Genomic DNA, 22,622 nt, shown 5'->3' on the forward strand with positions numbered 1-22,622 from the left:
TTTTGTTTTGTTTTTGTTTTATACTCTTTTACTTCTTATCTTGTTTTTTTCTTCTTTTTCTTTCTCCTCCTCCTCCTCTTCGTTTTTTTTTTGTTTGTCTTCCTTCGCTCGTCCCTCCTGTTTCTCTCTCTTCTCCTCTGTTTTTTTATCTTCTTTCTCTTCTTCCTCTTCCTCCTCCTCTGCGATTTTGTTTAAGTTCTCCTTGTCTCATTCTTCCCGTTTTCTTTTCCTTCGTTTATCTTCTTTAGTCCTTATCTTTCTTCTTTTCTTCTCTTCCTTCTTCTCCTCTTCCATTTTCTCCTTCTTCTCGATGTTTTCTCCTCCTCTTCCTTCTCTTTTTCTTCTTCTTAGTCGGAATCGGAGTCGGAGTTGGAGTCGGAGTCGGAGTCGGAATTGGAGTCGGAATCGGAGTCGGAGCTGGAGCTGGAGTCGGTGTCGGAGTCGGAGTTGGAGTCGGAATCGGAGTCGGAGCTGGAGCTGGAGTCGGTATCGGAGTCGGAGTTGGAGTCGGAGCTGGAGCTGGAGTCGGTGTCGGAGTCGGAGTTGGAGTCGGAATCGGAGTCGGAGCTGGAGCTGGAGTCGGTGTCGGAGTCGGAGTTGGAGTCGGAGTTGGAGTCGGAATCGGAGTCGGAGCTGGAGTTGGAGTCGGAGTCGGAGTCGGAGTCGGAATTGGAGTCGGAATCGGAGTCGGAGCTGGAGCTGGAGTCGGTGTTGGAGTCGGAGTTGGAGTCGGAGTCGCAATTTTACCCTCAACGTCCTTTTTTTTCTCGCTTCGATCAGTATCTTTTTTTTCTTTATTTATTTTATCTTCTTTTTTCCTTATCGTCTTCCTCTTCTTCTTCCTCCTCCTCTTCCTCTTCGCATGTCAGGTTATCTCCATGTCTCTCACCATTAGTTTCTCCTTCATCTTTTTTTTCTTTTTTTTTTGGATCTTCTTCCTCCGCTTCCTCTTCTTCCTCTTCCTCTGGTCTCATTTTTTTCCGGGATTTTATTATTTTTGTTTCTCCTCCTCCTTCCTCCCACCCCCATTAGTCTGATTTTCCTTATTTTCCTCCTCCTCCTCCTCCTCCTCCTCCTCCTCCAGTTGGTTGGGTATTTAAACATTTGTATCGTAGAATTTGCTGATGTGATGATTTTGGTTGTTGTTGTTGTTGTTGGTGGTGGTGGTGGTGGTAGTGGTGGTGGTGGTGGTTGTGCCTTTTCTGTCTTCTGTGTCATCTTCAGCCTTCATCCATCCGGTGTGGTGGTGGTGGTGGTGGTGACCTAATGGTGGTGTGGTGATGATGGTGGTGATTTTTGTGTGTGTGATTTTATATTTTACTGTTTCTGTGATATTTTTATTTGACTATTTTCTGTATCGATTTACATTTATTTTTTTAAACGTTTTTTTTTTTCTTTTACTTTATTTCTGTTGCATTTTCTTTACTGTGACTTTTTCTCTTTTTTTTCTTTTTACTCTTCTTTCTGTTACTTTTCCATTTTACTTTAATTTCTGTTACCTTATCTTACTCTTTTACTTTATTCCTGTTTTTTCTTTCCCTTTTTTCCTACATTCATAAGAGACATGTAGAGGAGTTTTGTTATATGTACTAATTTCACTACTACTACTACTACTACTACTACTACTACTACAGGTAAATATTCGTGTAAGTAATTAATTATTGTCTTACACCTGTGGGTTTTCTCGGAATGGAAGGGGGGGAGGGAGGGGAGGTGATGGTGGTGATGAAGATGGAGGTGAGGGAAGGGTAATGGTGGTAATGAGGGTGGTGGTGGTGGTGGTGGTGATGGCGATGGTGGTGGTGGTGGTGGTGGTGATGGTGGTGGTGGTGGTGGTCTATGGTGAGGTGTGTAATATGGTGTATCTCTCTCTCTCTCTCTCTCTCTCTCTCTCTCTCTCTCTCTCTCTCTCTCTCTCTCGCAGGTAATGACGTCAAGGGGTTAGTACACGTGGCTTGAAGGAGGAGGTGGCGGTGGGAGGAGGAGGAGGAGAAGGAGGAGGGGGCAAGGAGGGGAGGAGGGGGTGGGGCAGAGTGGCATCCGAGGGCCCCGCTCCGAGTCAGGCTAATTCCCAGTAACCTTGAGATGCGGTAAGATTCGACTGTTGACGGATGCTGGGGGAAGGAGGAGGGGGTGTTGGGGGAAGAGGGAGGGGGAATGCAGGGGTGTGGCTGAACGGAGGATAGGGGTGAAGCAGGGGTGTGAAGGGGTGCAGGGGGAAGGGAGAAGGCAGGGGGTGGAGGGGTGCTGGTGTGGTGGAAGGGTGAATCTGAGGTGTGCAGGGGGGTGCAGTGGGGAGGGAGAAGGCAGGGGGTGGGGGGGTGCTGGTGTGGTGGAAGGGGTGAATCTGAGGTCTGCAGTGGGGAGGGAGAAGGCAGGGGGGTGGGGGGGGTCTGGTGTGGTGGAAGGGGTGAATCTGAGGTGTGCAGGGGGGGGGTGCAGGAGGAAGGAGAAGGTGGGGGTGCTGGTGGTGGAAGGGGTGAATCTGAGGTGTGCAGAGGGGGTGCAGTGGGGAGGGAGAAGGCAGGGGGGTGGGGGGGTCCTGGGGGGGTTGAAGGGGTGAATCTGAGGTGTGCAAGGGTGCTATTGGGGGAGAGGTGAGGCAGGGGGGGGAGTGCAGTGGGGAGGGGGGAGAAAGAAGTGCTGGTGGGGGAAGGGGTGAAGCGGGGGTGTTGCTGTGGGAAAGGGGTGAGGCGGGGGTGTGCAGGCGTGCTTCTGGCTGGGGTGTCTTTGTTAGCGGGAGGGGGGGAGGGGGCGGGGGTGGGTGGGAGGATCTGACCAGGTTGCGGCGGCAGCGGCGGCGCCTCCCAGCCACCACCACTTCCGTTCCAGCAACTTCCTCCGCCGGCATCTCTCCACCTCAGGAATGGCGTGTGGGGGGGACGGGGGGGGGCGCAAGGGCGGGGAGGCCGGGGTGTGCCAGCGCGGGGCCCCGGGGCACGGACGGGGCCTCCCCACCCCGGCATGGCGGGAGGCACCTCGCTCTTTGTTGCCTCGTGTCCCTCTCGGGGCCTCCCTCCCCAAAGGCCCCGCCCCGCCCCGCCCCACGCCTCCCCTCCCCCGCGGCGGACTGTCTCTGGGGAGCGTGGAGGCCCCGCCTGGAGTGATGTAACCCGCAGCGGGCCTCCAGCGGGGGTCACGGCCCTTGGGAGGGTGGCGGGGCCTATGGGGCGCGTTGTGGGGCGTGCAAGGCGGCATGGGCGGGGCGCGGCGGCTCCAGAACACTACCCCCGCTGCCTGCCTCCGTGGGCGTTTGAGGAGGAGGAGGAGGAGGTGGTGTGGGGTGTGAGGGGTATTGGGTGCTGGGCCTTGGCGGGGCGCTGTGCCGGCTGGCCTCGCCCTCCCCCGCACCCCCCCCCCCCCCCCCCGCGGTGGAGTCAAGGCAGTGAGTGTGCCGCCCTCCAGCCCCGCTCCAGCTCGGCTCAGGGTGAAGGCGAGGCGGCGCTGAGCTGAGCCTGGCCGAGCTGGCGTCCTCTTACTCACCGCCAAGGATACACCACCACCACCGCTGCCAACACCAATAGTTCTGCTCTCTGGATCTCCTCCCAACGCGCCCCTGCAGACTCGACAGCTGTATACGCGAGGGGAATCGATCATGGGTGTAACACTTCTTTGGATGGCGTGTGTGTGTGTGTGTGTGTGTGTGTGTGTGTGTGTGTGTGTGTGTGTGTGTAGTCTCACCTCCCTCCTAATGCCACCTCCCTTCCTCTTCTTTCGTTCTTATCTCCTTCTGCCTCCTTGTCCTACTCCGCCCTTTCTCTACTCCTTCTCCTCCTCCTCTTCCTCCTCCTCCTCCTCCCCTTCCTTCTCTATCTTTGTTTTCGTGTTCTCATACTTCTTCTACTTTCTCCTCCTTCCTCATATATTATCTCTCCTCTTCATCATGCCTCCTCCTCCTCCTCCTCCTCCTCCTCCTTCTCTTGTTCTTCCTCCTATTTAAGTTGCCCTTCTTTCTCCTCTTTATACAACATCTTCATACACACACACACACACACGCACACGCACACGCACACGCAACCCCCCATCCCCTTGCACACACCATCCACACACTCGCCCATGCAACAACACTCGGTCACGTGGTCCTCTCTCTCTCTCTCTCTCTCTCTCTCTCTCTCTCTCTCTCTCTCTCTCTCTCTTTATGGTCTTGGTGACGGCATCGTGACTCGCACCAAGCTAACACAAACAACGCAACACCACAGAGGAGTATTGAACCTTCTATACTCGGGGAAAGAAGATGATTAAGTCCTATTCTCCGACACTCGTGCAGTCTTTTGTTTTTGTTTTATCGCAAGAGCTTGTGAGGTGGGATTAACACGACCATAACACCATTCCAGAGTATTAAACCTTCTATAGCGGGGAAAGGAAATTAACTGATCCTTCTTTGAGTTGTTTTATGCCAAGAGGTGTTGAAATGGACTTACCAGGAGGAATCAAAGTGGTTCAGAACTAACACAAACGCAACGTAACGAGTACTGAGAACTTCGACCGGAAAAAAGGTGTTAATAGTTGCTCTCTTAGTTCCCAAGAATCTTTGAGAGGAGGTTAAGAAAAAGAAATAAGGAAGGTAAAGAGGAAGAAGAAAAAGAAAGTAGAGAAACCAAAGTGTCTTGAAAATAACACAAAGACAACCTAATAAGAGAAAGGATTGATTGATTGATTGATAGTTCATTGTTGCAAGTAAACAACAAAGGATAAGGGAGGAGCATAGAAATAAGCCACTTGTTTGTTAAGTCTAGATGCAAACAGATCAATGGAAGGGGTGCCAAAAATGTGACATGCAATGGATTCAGATTAGCTGGGTGTTCATAACATGTTCTCGTCAAATGAATTATACAGGTCAAAGTGAAATTTTGCCATACTTATATGCATGCAGAGAAAGAAAGTCCTCTTATTTAATGGCATAGTTCCACCCTCAAGTCATTGGGAGAAGGTAAAGATGAGGTCTAGGAGAAATAAGAGCGTTAGAGAGGAAGGAAGGAAGACGCGAAGCAGTGTGTTGCCGCTCATCTCTCGTCCGGGGCTCCACGCATGGGCGACTCTCCCTTATAACCCGGTAACCCCCTCTGGATTCCCCAAGACGAAACGCGGAAAAAAAAGTCTTGGGCTCATGTGGTTCTTGGTCTTGTTTTGCTTGTTCTTGATTATTACTATTTTTTTTTTTTTTTTTTACTCTTGAAGACTTGTTTTGTATGATGATGGTGGTGATGGTTGGGGGGGTTGTTGTTGTTGGTAGCGGTGGTAGTGGTTGGGGTGGTGGTGGTGTGGTTGTTGTTGTTGTTGTTGTTGTTGTTGTTGTACGTGGTTATGGTGGTGGTTGTGGTAAATGTTAATTCTGATTTCTTTCTTCCTCTTCCTCCTCCTCCTCTTACTACTACTACTACTACTACTACTACTACTACTACTACTACCACCACTACTACCACCACTACTACCACCACTACTACTACTACTACTACTACTACTACTACTACTACAATATACTACATCTTCAAGCCCCTAAACACACACAACAAAAAACTAACAAAAAAAGAAAGAAAAGAAAACAAGTGAACCAAAACAACAAACCAAACACTGCCGCATCTTCGTTAAAACAAATATATACGTTGTAGTGAATATCGTTATGAATGGCGTTAGGTTAGGTTACGTTGCTCATAAGGGAAGCTGTTTACCGTTAGTTGGGGGGAGAGGAGGAGCAGGAGGAGGAGGAGGAGGAAGAGGCGTGGATGGGTTAAGAATGAGGTAGTTAGTCAAATATTATGAAAAGGAGATAGTGATGCAAGAGAGTGTGTGTGTGTCCGTGTGGTGTGTGTGTGTGTGTGTGTGTGTGTGTGTGTGTGTGTGTGTGTTGGTTTTCCCTAGCTATTAATGATCTTGTCTCTGGCTTACGATGTTACAAGTTTTTTTTTTTTATTTATTTGTTTTTTTAGTTTTTTTAGCTTGTAGTGATTTTCCGAGACTTGGGTTGACTGGGCAAGTGTAGGATTTTTTTTTTCCTCTTCTTCCTCTTTAACTTCCTCCTACTCTTCCTCCTTTTTCTCTTCCATTCCTACTTTTCCTTCTTTTTCTTTTCCATTATTTTACTCTTTCTTTTTTTCTTTTCCATTCTTACTCATTTTCCATTTTTACTCTTCCTTTCCTTCCTCCTCTTTGTTTCCCTTCTACTCTTCCTCTTTTTTCTCTTTTCCTTTCTTTTTCTCTTTTTTCTTACTCTTCCTTCCCTTCCTCCTCTTTGTTTCCCTTCTACTCTTCCTCTTTTTTCTCTTTTCCTTTCTTTTTCTCTTTTTTCTTACTCTTCCTTCTCCATTTGCTCTCCTACTCTTCCTCTTTTTTTTTCTCCTCCATACTTATACTTTCCTCTTTCCTCTTTTCTTTTCCTCCTTCCTCCTTCCTCTTTGTTTCCTTTCTACTCTTCCTCTTGTGTCTCTTTCATTCTCATTATTACTTCCTCTCTTTCCCTTCTCTTTTTACGCTTCTTTCTCCTCCTCCTCCTCTGTTTCCCCTTAATCTTCTTCCTGTTTCTCTTCAAGTCATACCATTCCTCTAATTTTCTTTTTCTTTTGCTACTTCTCCTCTTCCGCCTCATTCTCATCTCTTTATTCTTTCCTTCTCTTAATCATCTTTCTCCATTTCTTATCATCATCATCATCATTATCCTCTTTTTCTTCTTCTCTTTCTACCATTTATCTTCCTCCTTTTCGCCTCATTCTTATCTCATCTTTATACTTTCTCTCTCCTAATCCTCTTCCTCCATTTCTTCTCCTCCTCCTCCTCTTCCTTTTCCTATTGACCGTATGGCCCTCTTTGCTACGGCCCTCCTCCTCCTCCTCTTCTCTCCTCCCTTACCTGTGTCATTAGGGTCAGGGAAGTGGAGGGGGAGGAGAGGAAAGGGATTTGACCTCACCGTGACCTGACCTGACCTTCATCCTCCTGCTGCCACGGCCTTGCTCCTGCCCGCTGCCTGCCCCGTCTGCTGCTGCTGATGATGATGATTGTCTGGTGTTGCCAAGTTGTGAAATTCTGGTTTTATTCATGTATTTGTTTGTTTGTTTGTTTGTTTGTTTGTTTGTTTATTGTGACTCGTTTTCTTTCTTTTTTTTTCGATTTTTATTGTGTGGAATTTTTATTATTATTATTATTGCTATTGTTTTTTATCCATTGTCTATCTATCTATCTATCTATCTATCTATCTATCTCCCCCTATTGTTTTTTATGCATTGTCTATCTATCTATCTATCTATCTATCTCCCCAGTTTCTTCGCGTCTCTCCATTCCTCCCTTTATCTCTCTCCCTTCTCTCCCTTTCTTCCATTCCCTCCCTTTTTCCTCAACATTATATCTTTTCCTTTTCTTTTCTCCCTTTCTTCCATCACTCTCCCATTCCCTCCCTTTTTCCTCAACATCATATCTTTCCCTTTTCTTCTCTCCCTTTCTTCCATCACTCTCCCATTCCCTCCCTTTTTCCTCAACATCATATCTTTCCCTTTTCTTCTCTCCCTTTCTTCCATCACTCTCCCTTTCCCTCCCTTTTTCCTCAACATTATATCTTTCCCTTTTCTTCTCTCCCTTTCTTCCATCACTCTCCCATTCCCTCCCTTTTTCCTCAACATCATATCTTTCCCTTTTCTTCTCTCCCTTTCTTTCATCATTCTCCCTTTCCCTCCCTTTTTCCTCAACATTATATCTTTCCCTTTTCTTCTCTCCCTTTCTTTCATCATTCTCCCTTTCCCTCCCTTTTTCATCAACATTATCTCTTTCCTTTTTCTTCTCTCCCTTTCTTTCATCATTCTCCCTTTCCCTCCCTTTTTCCTCAACATTATATCTTTCCCTTTTCTTCCCTCCCTTTCTTTCATCACTCTTCCATTCCCTCCCTTTTTCCTCAACATCATATCTTTCCCTTTTCTTCTCTCCCTTCCATCACTCTCCCTTTCCCTCCCTTTTTCCTCAACATCATATCTTTCCCTTTTCTTTTCTCCCTTTCTTCCATCACTCCCATTCCTCCTTTTTCCTCAACATCATATCTTTCCTTTTCTTCTCCCTTTCTTTCATCATTCTCCTTTCCTCCTTTTCCTCAACATCATATCTTCCCTTTTCTTCTCTCCCTTTCTTCCATCACTCTCCCTTTCCCTCCCTTTTTCCTCAACATTATATCTTTCCCTTTTCTTCTCTCCCTTTCTTTCATCATTCTCCCATTCCCTCCCTTTTTCCTCAACATCATATCTTTCCCTTTTCTTTTCTCCCTTTCTTCCATCACTCTCCCATTCCCTCCCTTTTTCCTCAACATCATATCTTTCCCTTTTCTTCTCTCCCTTTCTTTCATCATTCTCCCTTTCCCTCCCTTTTTCCTCAACATCATATCTTTCCCTTTTCTTCTCTCCCTTTCTTTCATCACTCTCCCATTCCCTCCCTTTTTCCTCAACATTATATCTTTTCCTTTTCTTCTCCCTCCCTTCCTTCTCCCTATTCCAGTCTCTCTTCCTCTCCTTCCCCACATTATTCCTCTTCCTCCTCCCTCCCTTTTTCCTCAACATTATCTCTTTCCTTTTTCTTCTCTCCCTTCATTCCTTCTCCCTACTCCACTTTCTCTTCCTCTCCTTTCCCTTCCATTCTTCCGTTCTTTCATCACACTCCATCACCATCAATTTTTCCTCCACATTATTCCCTCTTCCTCCCCTCCCTCCTCCTCCTCCTCCTCCTCCTTATCCGCAGCACACTTCACAAACCTTACTTAGCGGAGACTTGTGAAAATCTTATATTGACACGAAGGGCTTCACACCGCGCTAGCCAGGTCCATTAAGTGCGTGTTTGTGTTGGCTTAGTAGTGTAGGATGAAGGGTTGTTATGGTGTGTGTGTGTGTGTGTGTGTGTGTGTGTGTGTGTGTGTGTGTGTGTGTGTGTGTGTGTGTGTGTGTGTGTGCCTTTTTCGTGACCTTCTTTCATACTGTTTTTCCTTGTTACTCTTTTTTTCTGTTACTTTTTTGTGGTTTACTTTATTTTTGTGGTCTTTTGTTTATTTTCTCTAACTTTTTTTTTTACCTATATTCATGAGAGACATCTAGCGGACTACTACTACTACTACTACTACTACTACTACTACTACTACTACTACTACTACTACTACTACTACCACTACTACTACTACTACTACTACAACGCCCACATCAATGAAAAAGCGTTACACTAACCGACTCACACACACACACACAAACTGGGCTGCGCAAATTATCGATCTCTGAACAGGAGGAGGAAGAGGAGGAGGAGGAGGAGGAGGAGGAAGGGGGGAGAGGAAGAGGAGGGGGAGGAGGAAGCATCAAATCGCCACTATGATGCAATCTGCCCCTATCTCTCCCTCCCTACCTACTCTCCCTTCCCTCCCTCCCTGTCACCCAGTTTCCCCTCTCTCTCCCTTTTCCTCCCTCCCGGCCCTCTCCCTTCCTCTCTCCCCCATCCAGCCGATCGCGTGACGCTCTCCCCGCCTGCTGGCCCTTGAAGCTAGGGAGATGGGGAGGCTGGGAAGGGGGCGAGAGTGGGGGAGAGAAGATGGATGTCTGTAGTATATGTGTAAGGTAAGGTTAGGGTAGGTTAGGGGTCTGGGTAGAGTAAGTGTGATTATGTAATGTAAGGTTAAGGAAGGTTAGTTTAGGTTAGGTTAGGGTAAGTGTCTGTGTGAGGTAGGTTTAGGTATGTAATGTCAAGTAAGGTTAGGTAAGGTAAGGTATCTGTATAGGGTAAAATACTTGGTTAGGTAAGCTTAGGAAAGAGAAGTTAACTTATGTTAGGTTAGGCAAGGGTAAAGTATGTGTTAGGTAGGTAAGGTAAGGTTTCTGTGTAAGATCAAAGGCTTGGTTAGGTTAGTTTAGGTTATGTATACATAGATAGTCACATGTTAAGAACAGAAGAACATAGGGAGACTGCAAGAGGCCAAGTGGTCTACACAGGGCAGCTCCAGACTCCCCCCCACTACTCACGATGGGTGAGGTGTAGTTTCAGGGGTTACAGATAGAGGCTTGATCCTCATTTACGCGTACCTTCGGTACGGGCATACGCTTCAGTACCCTGTTACCTTACTGCACCCACACCTCACTCATCAGAGTCATCTTCTCCAATGAATCCCTTGATAGCCAGCGATGTTAGGTTAGCATAGGTAAGATAAATGTCAGGTATGATTTCTGTATAAGGTATATGACTTTGTTAGGTAGATAGGTCACATGTTAGATTAGGCAAGGTGATGTTAGATTAGCATATTGGTTAGGATCCGTAAGTTATATGCTGGGTAAAATGTGAGGTCAAGTCAGGTTAGATCAGGTTAAGAGGGTTGAACGAGATAACATGAGTGAGGATGAAGTGGCTGAGGGAGTGGCTCAGCATGAATAAGGATGAAGAATATATGAAGGAGGCACGAGGGAACAACGAACGATGAAGAGTGAATGAGGGAAGGGCGAAACCGCTTTTGAGTCAAGGTCTGTGCTGGTAATGAGGGAAGGGGGGTAGTGATCGTAATGGTGGTGATGGTAATAATGGTGGTGGTGGTAATGATGATGGTTGAAGGAAGGGGAGAAGGTGAAGGATGTGGCTGGCTGGCTGTGGTGGTAATTTTAACAGGGTGGAGACTGAGATGTGGCTAACAAAGACGTATTATAAGTACTAGTAATGGTGGTAGGGATGTGGTTATGGAAAGAGGAGACGAAGGATGTGGCTAGGTGGTTATGGTGGTAGTTTTAACAGGGTGAGGACAGTGATGTGGTCAGAGAAGACGCAAGTACTGGTAATGGAGGTGGTAGTGATGGTGATGTGGCTTATAGGTGTTAGAAATGGTGGTTATTGTGGCGGTTGAGGGGAGAGAGATGAAGGATGTGGCTGACTGGCTGTGGTGGTGTGGTTGGTTTTAATGAGCCAGAGACGGGGATGTGGCTGGTTATAGACGTAAGAACTAGTAATGGAGGTGGTGGTGATGTGGCTGGTATAGATAATAGTTGTGGTTGTTGAGAAAATATGAAGAAGCAAAAGATGTGGCTGGCTGTGGTAGTGTGGTGATTTTAATGAGGTAGAGACGGGGATGTGGCTAGTAATGGAGGTGGTGGTGATGTGGCTGGTATATAGATATTATTTGTATTGGTTAAAAGCATATGAAGAAGCGAGAGATGTGGCTGGCTGTGGTGGTGTGATGGTTTTAATGAGGCAGAGACAGGGATGTGGCTAGCAGAGACGTAAATACTATAAAAAAAATTGTATTGTATTGTATTGTATTGGTTGAGAGGATATGAAGAAGCGAAAGATGTGGCTGGCTCTGGTGGTGTGGTGGTTTTAATGAGCTAGAGACGGGGATGTGACAAGCAGAAACGTAGGTGGTGGTGGTAAGGTGGTAGTGATGTGGCTGGTATAAAAATCGTAGTTGTGGTGGTTAAGAGCATATGAAGAAGCGAGAGATGTGGCTGGCTGTGGTGGTGTGATGGTTTTTATGAGGCAGAGACGGGGATGTGGCTAGTAATGGAGGTGGTAGTGATGTGGCTGGTATATATAGTAGTTGTGGTGGTTGAAAGAATATGAAGAAGCGAGAGATGTGGCTGGCTGTGGTGGTTTTAATGAGCTAGAGACGGGGATGTGACAAGCAGAAACGTAAGTGGTGGTGGTGGTGAGGTGGGGCGGGCGGAGGGCAAGGACTGTGTGGCAGGAGCGAGGCGGCGGCGGAGTGAGGCGGAGTGAAGGTCAGCTGGCACCCGCCCCTCCTTGCCCTCCATCACCGCTACACTCGCCCACCAGGTGTCTCGCCCCTCTCCCTCACCCCCCCACCATTTCCTCTCCACAATGCCACCCTTCTCGCCCCTCTCACGCTACGCTGCCCCGGGAACACCACCCTGGACGCCGCTCACGACCATCACGACTTGGGGTTCCTGCCGACTCCCTTAGCCTGCGTGGGTGTGGACATGGAGGGCGAGGCAGTGGAAGGCAACCCAGTGACTCTGCTCATCGTCACGCCTGACTGTCGCGTCGCCGCCTCGCCCGCTAACCACGACAACAGCCCAAGACCAGCCCAGGTGCAGCTTTAAGGCCTGACCGCCCGCCTGAACGTCCGCCCGTCTGCCATCCTGCCTGCCTGCCGCCCTCCGCTGCACACACTCACACACGCACAGACACAGCTGCCCTAAGAACTATCCACCGCCTCATGAACGAAAGCATAGAAAAACGAGCGATAAACAGAGAAGATAGCCCCTGCAAGCTGTTCCTATCGTATGGTTTGCGTCGTTTTCATTTTGCACGGCGTTTTGAGATGATCCACTGTCCCGGTTAGTTGTTAGAAGAGAAAACGGTCAATAAACAAAGAAGATAGACCCTGCAAGCTGTTCCTATCGTATGGTTTGCGTCGTTATCACCTTGCACGGCGTTTTGAGATGTGATCCAGCTTCTCGGTTAGTTGTTAGAAGAGAAAACGGTCAAAAAACAAAGAATATACACCCTGCAAACTGTCCTTAGTGCATGGTTTGAGTAGTATTTATATTATTTCGTGTTCTGAGGTGTGATTCAGTTTCCCGGTTAGGTATTAGAAGAGAAAACGGTCAATAAGCAATGACAGTACACCCTGCAACCCGTCCCGAGCGTATGGATTGGGTAGTTTTCGTCTTATTCGGCGTTTTGAGATGTGATTCAGCTTTCCCGGTTAGGTGTTAGAAGCGAAAATGATCGATACACAGAGAAAATACACCCTGCAACCTGTCCGTAGCGTATGGATTGGGTAGATTTCGTATTCTTTCGCGTTCTGAGGTGTGATTCAGTTCCCCGGTCGGGTGTTCTGCTCTGCGCGGCGACCCACTCACTGGAACCACTTCGCCTGCCCCGGAAAATGCCGATCACGCTGCCTGGCTTACTGGCGACGAGGGCATGGCATGAGACACGGCCATTATGCGCCAGACTCCGCCCCTCCTCCACCGCCCTCCACCTCCGCCTCCTCCACCTCCTCTTCTTCCACCTCCGCCTACGCCTCCTCCTCCTCCTCCTCTTTCACCTCAGCCTACGCCTCCTCCACCTCCTCCTCTTCCACCTCCGCCTACGCTTCCTCTTCTTCCTCCACCTATGCTACTATCATCGCCTCCTCCACCTCCTCCTCTTCCACCTCCGCCTACGCTTCCTCTTCTTCCTCCACCTACGCTACTATCATCGCCTCCTCCACCTCCTCCTCTTCCAACTGCGCCTACGCCTCCTCCTCCTCTTCCACCTCAGCCTACGCCTCCTCCACCTCCTCCTCTTCCACCTCCGCCTACGCCTCCTCCACTTCCTCCACCTACGCTACTATCATCGTCTCCTCCACCTCCTCCTTTTCCACCTCCGCCTACGCCTCCTCCTCTTATCCTCCATCGCCACCTACGCCTATGCCTCCTCCTCCTCCTCCACCTCCACCTACGTCACTACCATTGCCTCCTCTTCCTCCTCCACTTCATCCTACGCCGCCTCCTCTTTCTCCACCTACGCCTACACCGTTTCCTCCTCCTCCTCCTCCTCCTCCTACGTCTCTTGCCTCTCCACGCGTGAAAGCCTTTAACTTTTTTTATGGCTAAAGAATTAATTGTTGTTTCTTGTCTTTGTCTTTTAATGGAGGGAAGGTGGGCATGGAGAGCTTTGTCATCATGTCTGTTTTGTCTGTATTATCTGTATTTTGCATTGGATATACGTATTAACATAGTCATCCCGTCATTCAGGCCTAACACCATACGCATCATCCCTCACATCCCTTCATTAGACTCCACACCTCTAAAAATAGCCACTGACCAACGCCTTCTGATCCTCCACACTCTTAGAATAGCCACTGACCAACGCCTTCTGATCCTTCACACTCTTAGAATAGCCACTGATCAACGCCTTCTGATCCTCCACACTCTTAGAATAGCCACTGACCAACGCCTTCTGACCCTCCACACTCTTAGAATAGCCACTGATCAACGCCTTCTGATCCTCCACACCTCTAAAAATAGCCACTGATCAACGCCTTCTGACCCTCCACACTCTTAGAATAGCCACTGATCAACGCCTTCTGATCCTCCACACTCTTAGAATAGCCACTGATCAACGCCTTCTGATCCTCCACACTCTTAGAATAGCCACTGATCAACGCCTTCTGATCCTCCACACTCTTAGAATAGCCACTGACCAACGCCTTCTGACCCTCCACACTCTTAGAATAGCCACTGATCAACGCCTTCTGATCCTCCACACTCTTAGAATAGCCACTGATCAACGCCTTCTGATCCTCCACACTCTTAGAATAGCCACTGATCAACGCCTTCTGATCCTCCACACTCTTAGAATAGCCACTGATCAACGCCTTCTGATCCTCCACACTCTTAGAATAGCCACTGACCAACGCCTTCTGATCCTCCACACTCTTAGAATAGCCACTGATCAACGCCTTCTGATCCTCCACACTCTTAGAATAGCCACTGACCAACGCCTTCTGACCCTCCACACTCTTAGAATAGCCACTGATCAACGCCTTCTGATCCTTCACACTCTTAGAATAGCCACTGACCAACGCCTTCTGACCCTCCACACTCTTAGAATAGCCACTGACCAACGCCTTCTGATCCTTCACACTCTTAGAATAGCCACTGACCAACGCCTTCTGACCCTCCACACTCTTAGAATAGCCACTGACCAACGCCTTCTGATCCTTCACACTCTTAGAATAGCCACTGACCAACGCCTTCTGATCCTTCACACTCTTAGAATAGCCACTGACCAACGCCTTCTGATCCTTCACACTCTTAGAATAGCCACTGACCAACGCCTTCTGATCCTTCACACTCTTAGAATAGCCACTGACCAACGCCTTCTGATCCTTCACACTCTTAGAATAGCCACTGACCAACGCCTTCTGACCCTCCACACTCTTAGAATAGCCACTGACCAACGCCTTCTGATCCTTCACACTCTTAGAATAGCCACTGACCAACGCCTTCTGATCCTTCACACTCTTAGAATAGCCACTGACCAACGCCTTCTGACCCTCCACACTCTTAGAATAGCCACTGACCAACGCCTTCTGACCCTCCACACTCTTAGAATAGCCACTGACCAACGCCTTCTGATCCTTCACACTCTTAGAATAGCCACTGACCAACGCCTTCTGATCCTCCACACTCTTAGAATAGCCACTGATCAACGCCTTCTGATCCTCCACACTCTTAGAAACACCTAATCAACGCCTTCTAAACCTGTAAGATTGGGAATTAGCAGGCATTGGTTTAGTAATAGGGTGGTGGGGGAATGGAATAGACTCAGCAATCACATAGCGAGTGCAGGGACGATAGCTTGTTTTAAGAGTAGACTGGATAGCTACATGGACGAAGATGACTGGTGGTAGTGGTGGGGGGGGGGGGGGATCTGGAGCTGCCCTGTGTTAACCATTCGGCCTCATACAGTCTCCCTATATTCTAATGTACAAATTGCATCCTCCCCTTCTTTCTCTCGCACCCTCCTTCTCCTCCTCCTCTTTCTCTCACACATCCTCCTCCTCCTCCTCTTCCACCTCCTCTTTCTCTCTCACACCTTCCTCCTCCTGCTGTTTCCTCTGCTGTAAAAAATAAAATCCAGCCCCTTCGAGATTCCTATAAGCATCCACTCTTTAAAATAGATAAAAAAATGTATCCAGAACCTTCGAAATGGCTTTCTTTTAAGGATTTACACTCATTAAAATAGCTAGTAAACGCCTTCAGACCCTTTAATACAGCTACAAAAAGCATGCAATTCCCTTAAATTAGCTAATAAACACATTCAAACTCTTTAAGATAACCACAAATCGCACCCAAACACCTTACAACAACCATTAAAAGCATCGAATTCCTTCCAAAACCACTTCATCACTTTACTTTCTTCCTAACCCACTTTTCATTCTCCCTGCTCCTCTGACCTTCCATCCATCCATCACTCAGTCAGTACAAGCACCATACCCTACCCCACTCTCCCTCAACCACAACCAAGTCTTCGTATATATGCCAAGCGGACGATATATGAAGAAGTCCCGGTACTAAATCCCTTTCGTCATTGGTATTAAGGAGTTTTGGCAATAGATCCCTTTCGTGACTGGTTTTGTGGAGTCTGATCCCCCTGTAAAGGTTTCGACTCCCCTTCAAAGACACGTAAGGAGGATATTCCGAGCGTTGAGTCAGTGTGTCAGGCGCTGGTGCGTGATGGCCAGTCGCGTGGGAGGGGGCGTGTGGCGAAGCGGAGGCGGAGGTGGAGGAGAGGAGGAGGCGGAGGAGGAGGAGGAGGTGGTGTGGAAGAAAGAGGACGAGGATGTGCGCAAGAGTGAGAGCGAGGAAGAGGAGGAGAAGGAGGAGGAGGAGGAGGTGTGATCGTAGTAGTAGTAGAAGGAGGAGGAGGATGGAGGAGGAGGAAGGTGTGAGAGAGAAAGAGGAGGTGGAAGAAGAGGGGGACGATGTGTAATAGAAAGAGAAGGAGGAGGAGGAGGAGAAGATGATAGTATATTATAATAGTAAGAGGAGAAAGAGGAGGAGGAGGAGGAGGTGGAAGATGAAGGAGGAGGAGGAGGTGAAAGAAGTGGAGGAGGATATGAAAGAAGCACTCACCGTACGTTCGTGTGTGTGTGTGTGTGTGTGTGTGTGTGTGTGTGTGTGGCGCGGAGCCAGGTAGGGTCTTTGTGACGGTCGGGAGCTACCTGGGGAAGAAGGGGGGGAGTGGGGGGGGGCGCAGGGGGGGAGGGGGAGAGTAGAAGGTGCCGCGGCCGCCCCCTTCTTCACTGCCACCACCATCACCTCCTCCCCCTCCTCCTCCTTCTTCTTCCTCTTCTTCGTGTACTCAGTAACATCTCTTTCTTTTTCTCTCTTCTCCCTCTCCCCGAACTTTACTATCACATTTTCCCTTTTACTCTATCTTTTTCTCTTCCTCATTCTCCTCCTTATTTTTTGCTGTCCTTCATCTTCTGCTGTTGTTTGTTCTTCCTTTGTGTTCCTTTTCCTACTCTCTTTCTTCCTCCACCTACTTCTATCTCCTCCTCTTCCTCTTCTTCGTGTACTCAATAACATATCTCACTTTTTCCTCTCCTTTCTCACCCCGAACTTCTTTCCATATATCTCTCCTCACTCTTCTTCTTCCTCCTCCTCCTCCTCCTCTTCCTCTTCCCTCCAATAAACATCTCACCTCTTCCTTGGCCACAAACATCACATCAACCTTCATGTCTCCCTCCCTCGCTCCCTCCCTCCCTACCTCACTCACTCAAACACACCTGCCTTTACTCCCCTCCCTTCTCCCTTCTTTTACTCTCCCTCCTCCCTCCCTTTCCTCCCTATCTCAATAAATACTTCTTCATGCTTATCTCCCTTTCCTAACACAAGCGGCTTCCTATTTTCTCCCCTTCCTATCTTCTCCCAATTTCTACACTTTTTTTTTTCCTTGTCATCATCGTCACATTTTCCTTTCTTTTTTTCTTCATTCTTTTCCTGGTTTTCGTCTTTTTTTCCTTTCCATCATAATCGTTACATTTTCTTTTCCTTTTTTCATCGTTTTTGTCTTTTTTCTTTTCTCTTTTTTCTCCTCGTTTTCGTCTTTTTTTTTTTTCTTTCTTTCTCTCATCATCGTCGCATTCTCCATTCTCCTCCTCCTCTTCTTCTTCCTCCTCCCTCTTCTTTAATTAAACTTATCTCACTCCCACTGACATCTCCGTTACTCTTCCTCTCTTCTGCATCAATTTTCCCCCTCTTCAATTTCCTTCCCTTCCTCTTTCATTCTTCAAACGTCTATTCCTTCCTCCTCCTCCTCCTTTTTACATATACTTATCTCCTCTTTCACTCTTTCCTCCCTTTCTTCCTCCTTTTTACAAGCTCATTATCTCCTCTTTTTCTTCCTTCCTTCCTTTTCCTCACCCTGTCTTCATACACGTCTTCTCTCCCTCTCTCCTCTCTCACGCCCACTTATCTCCCCTTCTCCTGCTTCATTATTCCTCCTCTCTGCTTTCCTCTCTTCCCTTCCCTTTCCTCCTTTAATTAAGCATCCCCTTATCTTCACCCTCTCCTTTCTCTCCTCTCTCCCTCCCACCCACTTATCTCCTCCTTCTCCATTATTCCTCCTTTATTCTTTCCTCCCTTCCTCCTTTAAACATCCCCCTTTATCCACCCTCTCCCTTCTCTCCTCCCTCCCTCCCATTCCCCTCCCTATCTATCATTCTTATCCTCCTTTCTGTCTGTCTATCTCGCCTTTAATTACAGGCTATCAGTGTCTGTTTATACCCCTCTATCACTACTATGTTCTAATTAGCACCCCATTCAGTCTTTAAATTGGATAAAAACTCGTATTTCAAAACCTGTTAGAAAATTGAATTATGATGGATTTTTAGGGGGGTTGAATCTATCTCTTGTTGTTGTTTTGTTATTGTTTGTTGTTGCTGTTGTTGTTGTTGTTGTTGTTGTTGTTGTTGTTGTTCCTCTTCTTCTTCTTCTTGTGGTCGTCGTCGTTGTTGTTGTTGTTATTGTTATTTAGATACATGATACATTTGTTCGCATTTCACAGACTATGCCAAATCAAAGCAACTGTTTATTTCTTACTTTCTTCTTCGTCGCTCCACTAAAAGTCATTAATTGTGTCTGAAAAGAAATAACATCAAATTTAACACTCGCACAGGGGTGAGGAAACCAAGGGGTCGTAAACAGGGGGATGAGGAGGAGTTTTATAGGGTGAAAGGGAAGGTGTCAGGTAATGGTAGGTAATAGGTAGTAATAATAGTAATAGTAGTAGTAGTAGTAGTGGTAGTGGTAGTAATAGCAGTAGTAATAGTAGTAGTAGTAGTGGTAGTGGTAGTAGTAGTAATAGTAGTAGTGGTAGAAGTAGTAGTAGTAGTAGTAGTAGTAGTAGTAGTAGTAGTAGTAGTAGTCTCATGATCATAGGTAAAAAATCACTAGGGAAAAAAGGTCACGGAAATAAAGTAACAAAAAAGAGTAAAAGAAAAAAAAATAGCGAAAAAGAAAGTCATGGGAAATTAAGTCACAGGAAATAAACTCAGTGTAAAGAACAAGATAAATAAAGTATATATTAGTGAAGGTAGGGGACAGGGACAGGGAGGAGGTGAGGGAGGTGCTGTCGTGGAGGGGAGAGAGGGACAGAGGCAGGGTCAGGGAGGTAATGGTGACTCTCCCTTCCTCACCCTTGTCCTCTGTGTGCCTTCTCTCCCTCCCTCCAAGTTTTCCTCCTCCTTCTCCTCTTCCATACAACGTCCTCCATCTTTTCCCTATTTACCTATTTCACTATCCTTTTTTTCACTATACTCCCCCTCATCCTCATCTTTCACCATATACCCCATTCGCTATTCACTCCCTCTCCCTACTCTGCCCTTTCTCAATTCATATCCTCATTTTTTTTACAGGTAATTAGACAGTTCAAGGGCGTAAAGAAAAATATAAAAAAAAAGCCCGCTACATCTTCATCCTTGACCCTTTTTCACTGTACTACCTCTTCACCATCATCATCTATCGTCAGTATTTACCTCAGCCTCCCATTTCACTGTCCCTATCCTTCCCTCTTCCCTATCTACACGAAACATCTTCATCCTTGACCCCCTTTTCACTACGCTATCCCTTCCTCATCCTCGTCTATCTTCACTATTTACTTCATCCACCCATTTCACTGTCCCTATCCACTCATTCTTCCCCATATCCACACTCAAAACACTTCTTTCCTCACACAATTACTCCTCCTCGCTACACGACCGCCCACACCTCCCTCCCTTTCCCTACACTTCCTCCCCTGATCCTGCTCCCACTCCTCCTCTCCATCCCTCCCCAGCCCACCAGGTAATGCCGCCCCGGGGCTTGACCTCTCCCTAGTTTACTTTCTCTCAAGGGGAAGCAAACAGCCATACACCCGGGCCAAGGCACTGGGCGGCGAGGCGGCGTCTGGAGGTGACCAACGACCCTTTTTATGCATCCTTTTAAGCCAGGGAAATCGACTTGTTTCGTCAGGATCCCCTTTGTATGATGATGCTGAGGGGGGAAGGGGGTGCAGGGAAGAAGCTCTTTATATCCCCTAATGACGGACTTCTTCCTGCTCTGCTTCCCCGTCGTGTGGCGTAGTAGCAGAAGGTGTCGTTAGCCTTGGTGACTGTTATGCATCAGGAAGCCTCAGGGATGGGTTTGGCTAGGGGAGGAGGAGGAATAGGCTGGGATGAGGAGGTCCCCGGGGGCAGCAGCAGCAGCAACACACCTGTCGCCGAAGGGATGTTGGACCACCTCGCTTCCTGTCCACTGTTGCACACGCCGTCGCCCCATTGTCTTGTGACGCCGTGACTCCGGGTTCCCATACTTCAGCCTGGGTCCCGCAGGCCGCGCCGCCGCTCCCTGGCCTTGTCTCGCTCGTTTGGTTCATTGTCATCGGTCGGCCTGTTGTGTGGCTTTCCTGTGTCGGGTGTGCTGGAGGCTGCGGCATGATGGGCGATGCATTAGTTAGTTCTTTACTCTGGCCTAGGATACATAACGGGAGGGGAGCCAAACGGTGAAGTCTTGGGAGAGCAGGGAAGACATCAATTAGCGTAAGTAGTGATCCAGAACTCACTTATCCAGGAAAACTGCCTCAGCCTTTTGGCAGCGACGATGGCAAACAGTCATCATTGTAGGCTTTGTGCCTTCATGTCCAGGCATGGTCTCTTGACCTGGTTGTCTTGACATGATGACATGTGCACGATGACGCGGGATCGGATGGATGATGCTTAATCTTACATTCGCCTATTCGCTATAGAAGCAGGATGCGGGGGCGGCGTTTTTCCACGCCCCTCCCCTCCCCGCGTGTCCGCCGCTGTGACCGTGGGCGGCACACCGAGTCGGGGGTCCTGCGCGAGACATCCTGCAGCATTACCAGCGCCGCGCCGAGCCTCGGTGACTTTGTCCGCGTCCATGGTGGCCGCCGCCGCCGCGCCACTTCCGTCTTGCGCCACATCTCTGGCATCCTGTCTCTTCTTCAGGCACGTCCTCAGCCCCGCGTGCCTGCAGCATGACGCCCAGGTCCAGACGGCATCCGGCGGTGGGGCTGGCCCGCCGGCCCGCCCCCAGCGGGACGCGGGGCCAATAAGAGGCGGGGACAGTATTGATTAATTGAGAGCCATCCTGGGAGGCCGGGCAGCCGCTGCCCCGGCGGGCCATGTGGGGATCACAGGATATGAGACAAAGCGAAGCCTTACCCCAGCAGCCTTTGTTTCCAGATGACTATCGCTGCGCAGTAGAACATGATCCTGGCACCGTCACCCACCGCAGGCCGCCTCTCGGGCAGCCCTGCAGCAGGGCGAGGTGCCCTACCCATGCTGTGTTGCCTCATGCAGAACAGCAGCCTCAGAACGAGTTTTATATTGATTCATTAGGAAGGTTGAGGCCAGGGAGGTGTCACGGAGGTGCGTTCCTGCCACGTGTGTGTGTCCGGCCAGGCAGGTGAGCCCAAGGGCCGCACCTTAATCCCGCCTGTTGTCTCTCCCTGTAAGCCGCCCGAGACGTCTTGAGCGCCGCCCCGCCGCTCCCCACCTGCCGCCAGCACGCCCGTAATAATTATTTCTTGTGCACTTGAAATAACCGAGCCGTGTGCTCGAGGTCTATTCTTACACAAAGACTAATATACTGAAGGCAGCGTCTTAGTGCTTGCTGACTGGAAGCGACAAAAAAATGTAATCATCAGGCAAAACCTGTGTCGCTTGGGTGAGGGTGGCCAGCAATGGCCCTAGTCCTCGTGTTGGCGACACATTAAGCATCTACGTTGGCTGCAACTCTTTGTTTAGTTCCAGTTCTCGGCAAGGTAGAAGCAGCCCTAAAGACATCTGGCAGCGAGGGAGTGTAGCCCAGGTGCGGGCTAGTATCCCTCTCATGCCCGCAGGCCAGGACGCGTCCCCCTGCGCCTCGGGAAGCCATACGCTCTCCTTAATCTTCGATCACCCTCACCGTTTTCGTTCACGTCTGTGGACGAGATGCCACTTTTGGCCGGTGGCAGCACGTGTTGTCCCTGCTGGCCTAACGCACTTGATTGTCTGGTGCCAGCACTGCGTGAAGGGCCACCTAACAACATGGTACAGCTAATAGGTGTGGCGTGGTGTGGCGTTGAGCGTCGGGGCGGCGGGCGGTGCGGGGTGGTGGTGGACGCGGGCAGCGCCACAGTGCCATGCGTTGCCATGCGTCGCTGCGTGCCACCCGCCCCACCGCCGCTCACTCGCCGACCGTCACTTGTCCTGCATACACGCGCTGGTCAGTTCCCGGGGAAAACCTGATCGAGTGTAGGCCTGGAGTGGTGGTGTGTTGTGCGGTGTTGGTGTGAGTCTGTGGCTTGTGTTGCCGTGCCGTGTGGCCTGCCTGGCGCCGTGCACACAGTGGTGACGTGCACACTACAGTGGCACGAGCCTTGTTTGTGCACACACGCACCGGGCCTGGCAGCGCCTCAGGTAACTGTGCCGTGAAGTGAATATGCAGGCCCAGGGGGTGTCATAGTGTGCCTGGCCGGTGGACACAGACGCATATCAAGACGGTGTGAGCCTCAGAGCCACAGTGAGCAGTGCCGAGTGTTACAGAGCCGAGACGTGTTACAAAGCGAGTGACTCCAGCCAGCCAGCCAGGCAGCCGTTCCAGGGTGTGTTGCCAGAACCGCTGGAAGGAAGGAAT

The 22,622-nt window shown here is 48.9% G+C and overlaps 1 protein-coding gene across 5 annotated transcripts in view; it reads left to right on the forward strand.

The window, feature by feature from the left end:
• LOC126997003 (protein jim lovell-like) overlaps positions 1-22,622 on the forward strand; it is a 47,541-nt gene that overhangs the window by 16,611 nt on the left and 8,308 nt on the right. The window contains exon 1 of one of the 5 annotated variants that reach the window (XM_050858037.1): positions 21,855-22,036. The exons of 1 other annotated variant lie outside the window; for it this stretch is intronic. The gene's annotated coding sequence lies outside the window, so the exon portion shown is untranslated. Of the gene's footprint in view, positions 1-21,854; positions 22,037-22,061; positions 22,212-22,256; positions 22,406-22,426; positions 22,591-22,622 lie in introns of those variants that run through there. 3 more of the 5 variants (XM_050858034.1, XM_050858038.1, XM_050858036.1) reach the window with 3 other exon arrangements.

The sequence above is a fragment of the Eriocheir sinensis genome, chromosome 11 (assembly GCF_024679095.1).
Source record: "Eriocheir sinensis breed Jianghai 21 chromosome 11, ASM2467909v1, whole genome shotgun sequence".
Lineage (NCBI taxonomy): Eukaryota > Metazoa > Arthropoda > Malacostraca > Decapoda > Varunidae > Eriocheir > Eriocheir sinensis.